Raw genomic sequence first — 6,137 nt, forward strand, 5'->3', positions numbered from 1 at the left:
ATCCTGAAGCCATCTAGGGGCACCCAGACACCAATTCATCTCATTAGCATACAAAACACTCTTATCACTGCAAATTCCAAGGGTTTTAGGAACTGTATGTATACCTGGAACTAGGGACAGAAACCAAATATATATAATTAAAAATTCTTTAAAAAAATAGATTTTTTAAAATAATTTTTTTAACATCCATTTTTTGAGAGAGTGTGAGGGGGGGAGAGGGGCAGGGAGAGTGGGAGACAAAGAATCTGAAGCAGGCTCCAGGCTCTGAGCTGTCAGCACAGAGCCTGATGTGGGGCTCAAACACACGAACTATGAGATCATGACCTGAGCCAAAGTCAGGTGCTTAACCAACTGAGCCATCTGGGTGCCCTTTAATACATATTTCTTATTGTATCACACTCCTCAACAATAAAAAGGAACAAACATACAACAACATGGATGTATCTAAAAAATTCATCTGAATGGAAGGAGCTAAGTCAAAGAAGCGTGAACATATAAAAGGCTACATAGGGGTGCTTGGGTGGTTAAGTTGGCTGAGCGTCCAGCTCTTGGTTTTGACTCATGTCATGATCTCATGGTTCATGAGATTGAGTCTTGAGGTTGGGCTCTGCACTGAGAGTGAGGAACCTGCTTGGGATTCTCTCTCTGCCCCTTCCACACTCGTGTGTGCGCTCTCAAAATAAACTAGAAAAAAAGTACAACCAAAAAAAAAGACTACGTATTACATTAGTCCAGTAATACAGAGTTTCTAGGAAAGGGCAAACTGGAGAGACAAAGCTGATCAGTCGTTGGCTAAGGCTGGGAGTGGGACCAGGATTGACTGCAGAAGGGCACAGAAGACCATTTGGGGGTGATAGACACTGGATTATGTTGTTTGCATAACTGTACAGATTTATTCCAGAGAGCCATTAAACTATATTTACAGTGGACAAATTTTAATAGTATATAAATTATACCTCAATAGACCACAAAAAAAAGTGATAGCAAGATGAAAAAAAATCAGTGTCCTGAAATCTAAGTGGCATCCTGGCCTTTGGATCAAGCAAGACAGGACCAACTCATCTGCCTCTCCAAACTCACTTCTCATGTGTCCAAGCTGCCCTGCTGCTTCCCAGGTGGGTCAGGCACTCCCAGATGATGTGGGAGCCACCCTTATATTCTAACACTCCTCCCTCTGTCATTCCTTGCTAATTGCCTCTGCTGCTGAAGGGGAGGGATAGTGCCTGTGTTGTTCACTGTGTTCCAGCATCTAGCACAGGCGCAGCACACAAGAAATGTCTGTAAAAGCTTGAATGGAAGATTTATATCAGGGTTAATCTAAGTGTCATTTAAGGAATAGAGGAGGCAGTGGGCTCTGTCTGTGGAAATAGAAAGCTAAGGAGACTGGGTTTCTAAGGCCCTTTGCTCAGTTCCCCAGGGAGAGTCAGAGCCCCTTCGGTGCTACATCTCTTCGTAATTAGATTTTGACACAGGTGCAAGGGAGGGCCTCTAGTGCTGAGCACGGGAATGCAACTTCATCTAGAGGAACTTTACTTCCTCTTCCCTAGGTGACATCCTGCCATATTACTGATAGAGTCCTCTTCTGCAGGCTTTTCAGTGGGGATTGTATCATGAGCTGGTTGTTCCATTTCCACCCCTTGGGGAGCCTAGGCTGAGAATGTACTTGGCTCTGGACAGCCATGTAACATGGGGCAGGTGTCCCCACCTCACTCCCATGATTTTTCCTCCTTAAACTAAGCTGTCTCCCACCTACCTTCCTCCCAAGTAGCAGAATATCCCTGCATCTTTGCCTTTACCTTAGAAGACCTTTGCCGTTCCTCAGAGAACCTCTCTCTGAAGTTTTCACTCTTCTTTCCTAGTCTTCAGCGTTCCCTGGGAAATGGATTTACCCTCTAGGTTTCCTTTATGTGGGGAAGGAGAACTGAGCAGAAGGGGCTGAGCCCAGTCAGGGTCTCTCAGCAGAGCGGAAGAGCTGGAAATCTGACAGGGAAGCCTAGATGGAGCTAATTTGGAACCCTGGGGGCTGGAGAAGCAAGTTAATCTACACACTCAAGCCAACCCTGACTCACAGGGAAGTGACTTCAAAACAGCTTTCATAACCCCTCTGGATGTTGGCCACCTTCCCCCTCCCCAATGTCTTTGGCATCAAGCCACTCTCTGATCCTCCCTTTTCTCATCCTTAACAAGGGGAAGAATGGGGTTGTGATGAAGAATAACAAGACCATCCATGTGTTAAGAGCAAAGAATTTGTAACTGTAACGTCACGTGTTCATGTTGGCTTTGCTAATCTGCTGCACAAGCATAACAGGTCATTGGGTTGCTCTCTCGGCTTCAGCTTCCTTCTGTCTTTAAAAAACAATTTTTTTTAACGTTTATTAATTTTTGAGAGACAGAAGGAGACAGAGCATGAGCGGGGAAGGGGCAGAGAGAGGGAGACACAGAGTCTGAAGCAGGCTCCAGGTTCTGAGCTATTAGCACAGAGCCTGATGCAGGGCTCAAACTCATGAACTGTGAGATCATGACCTGAGCCGAAGTCAGACGCTCAACCGACTGAGCCACCCAGGCGCCCCCAGCTTTCTTCTGTCTTTAATGAGATTGGATTAGCAATGTTAATTGGATTGGAGTAGCAAGGTCCCCTTTAAGTACTAAAATTATGGTTCCTTAAGTGAAAGTATGGAGCAATAGAAGAGCTGTGTGTGACTGTAGACAAAGGACTAGAGTGTCTAATGATACTCTTGTCCTGAGAAAGGGCTCTAGGCTCCCAGGTACAGCTCTGCCTCCTTCCCATCATGCCTGAGTTGCTCACTAAGCTAGGGGTCAAGCGATCCCCAAGAAGCCCTGTTCTTTACATGGCCTCATCTCATCCATCCAGCAGCACCAGACCAACCCCAAAGTGTTTTTGTTTTTTTTAAAATATTTTATTTATTTTTATTCTGTAGAGATTACACCCAATGAGGGCCTCAAACTCACAACCTTGGGATCAAGGGTCACATGCTCTACCAGGTGTCCCCACTCCAAAGTGATTTTATCTCTGTGGTGTGTGACAGTAGCTCCTCTCTTGGCCCTGCCTCTGCTCTGCTTTCCAGTCTGGGCCCAACTCCCAGGCAGTCCCCCAGCCCCACTGGCTGACTGCGTAAGGATTTCTCCTGAGCTGTAAACCCTGTAGCAGAACTTCTAAATTACGACCTCTGAGTCAAACCCACATTCTCAGTGAAAACCAAACTTGAATGAAGATTCAAACCAAAGTTGTTTTAAATGCCTTGTGAACCAGTTTGAACCTAAGCACTCATTATCGCACTATTCTAATAATGGATGTTCATGATGACTCTAAACTGTTAAAGATAAATGATCCATTTTTCTTTTACATTTCTGAAATTTCAAAATCTTCCTTAATGAATTCGTCTTATTTAAAATCCCTTGATGCTTCAATATATGTATTTCCTTTTTTTTTTTTAACATTTATTTTTGAGACAGAGATAGAGCATGAACGGGGGAGGGGCAGAGAGAGAGGGGGAGACAGAATCGGAGGCAGGCTCCAGGCTCTGAGCCATCAGCCCAGAGCCCGACGCCGGGCTCAAACTCACGGACCGTGAGATCGTGACCTGAGCTGAAGTCGGGTGCTCGACCGACTGAGCCACCCAGGCGCCCCAATATATGTATTTCCTAAGAAAAAGGGTATTCTCTTACATAACCACAGTAGAGTTATCAAATCCAGGAGATTTAAGATTGATACAGTACTTTTATCTATAGTCCATATTCCAGTTCTATTGTTCTACAGATGACCTATTAAGAGCAGGGACAGATACCCTAGTCTCTGAAAAATTCCATTATGTGTGTACATTCTTCTATGAAGGTGCTGGATCAATTATAGGAATCTTGTACAGAGTCCAAGGGAGCTCTTTTTATCCATCCTCAACTGTAGTTGTGCTGGGCTGACCAGTCAAAATGCTGTTGGGGGAAGGACAGGATTGCTAGATGGGTGCCTTTGAAATGAATTTGAGCTGTTGATGGTCTCTGAAAGCACAAGGGTTGGTGAGGTGAATCCACAAATCTTCTTAGCAGTACTAGCAATGGTCCTGTCCCTTTGTATTCCCTTCCTGAGTCATGAATGACCTGCAGTTACATTGGCTTTGTAACCAATTAGACTTGAGTCCCAAATTTTTCCACTTAGTAGCTTATGAACTTGAATGTGCAGATATAAAATATCCACCTCATTGCTTTTCTAAGGATTAAATAACATGATGATGTGACATAGCATTAGCGTTAACTAATTTAGCCAATGTTGGGGATTGTAGTTATTTTACAGATTGGTAGCTCAAAGCCCAGATGGAGACTCTTGAGTTCTCCTTGGTGTTCACTCATCCCTACATCCTTTAGTAGTTTGCCCTATTTCTCGATATTTTAAGGGCAATCAAGCGGTCTCAGCTTGTCAAGATTTAATGCTCATCAAAAATCTCCCCACCAGATGCAACAAATTTATCCCACAGCCAGTATCCTTAACTCTAGCACCATCTGGCGGTTGCCAGTGTAAACTCACCCTAGTTACTTCCAGAGGACCAAGGTTGGTAGTGGTGGCACTGAGGATCAGAGCAGCTCCCGTCTAAATCTTTGCAAAAGCATGTCACATGCCTTCAATCCTTAACAATCCTTGTGGAGTAGGCATTATTACACGTAGGGAAATTGCTGTTCAGAGACATTAAATAATTTGCCAAAGTATCACTGGCAGGATTTCTACCACAGTCAGAAGTGAGATTTGCTTGCTCGCCATGATGCTGTCCTTATGGCTTTAAGGCTGCAAAGTCTCTTTTCATTCACAGATTTCCTTACCCTGATGGGGAAACTGAGGGATAAGAAGGGACTTACCTGAAAATCACAAGGCCAACTAATGCAAAGCCAGAATGAAATGTTTGTCCTAAAAATTGGACTCTGACCTGGGCTCTTAACTGAAACCCAGGATAAGCCTCCCAAAACGAATTTCAAACTATACCTGAAACCACATTCAGACAGGATTTAGTTACCCAAGAATCCTGGAAATGAAATGTTTTCACATGTACCTCTAGTTCCTGTTGTCCAGCCATGTCCTCGGCAACTCTGGCATCCCGTGCTTCTATACTCCTTGGCTGGTCATTTCCTATGTCCCTGGAGGCACAGTCCCACTAGGGTGGGACTTGGCAGGTGGGAGTCCCAGCAGGCCCTCAAATTGGCAACAAAGGAGAAGCTGGCATGAGGCTTAAATTCCACTTTGGCACTCAGCCCTGAATCCAGTGTGCTTGTCTGGGAGCGTCGCATGAGAACCAGAGCCAGAGAACAAAAGATGGCAAGCGCTGCAGGCCCAGACAGGCAAACACAACAGCCCACACACCCAGCACCAGTGTGCTGCCTTCCAACTTTTGACTTTAGCAGCACCTAGGGATGCATTAGGAGGAAAAATTATAGATCTCCACCATGCACAGGCATGTCTGCCCTTCCCAGAGGGTGACTGGGTTTCATCAAAGCTATCCTCTAAATCTGCTGGAAAATGGGCAAAAGTATGCTAAAAAGTACCATTACTGATCAATTTTGTTAAATACGTTTTCTTAAATCTGGAGAAAGCAAATCACGGATCACACCTTGACTTTTTAAGTAGGCTTTCTAAACCACCAACTAGGAGCTCTTAAGAATCTAAATCTTTGAGAGAAACAAAATTATCTTCTCTTGACACAACCTGGAAGGCTTGCTCTTGGATGAAGTTATTACTCTCCTACACAGTACCAGGTATGCAAGATCAAGGTGGCTTAGTTTCTGCTCTTCCATCTGGACGATCCAAAGGTGATGAGATGTAGAAAGGGAATCAAATGTGGGATTAGGCCTGGGGTAAGATTTGGCTTCACCACTATAGGGCTGTTGTCTGTCTTTTGGCCTGTTTCATCACTTGTAAAATGGGCACAACATATACCTCCATGAAATGTTGAGTTGCATGGCATAACATACTTGAAACAGCTTTTTAAAAAGAGCAAGATTTCTCTTCAGTGGGCATGTAGAATAAGGGAAGCTACAAATTAGTTTCACCCCAGCAACTTGAACTTTCTTCCTCTCATGGTAATTTTGGGACCATGTCCTCAGGCCTCCTTTGCATATACCCTTCCACAGGCAAATGT

Source organism: Prionailurus bengalensis, chromosome A1 (assembly GCF_016509475.1).
Source record: "Prionailurus bengalensis isolate Pbe53 chromosome A1, Fcat_Pben_1.1_paternal_pri, whole genome shotgun sequence".
Taxonomy (NCBI): domain Eukaryota; kingdom Metazoa; phylum Chordata; class Mammalia; order Carnivora; family Felidae; genus Prionailurus; species Prionailurus bengalensis.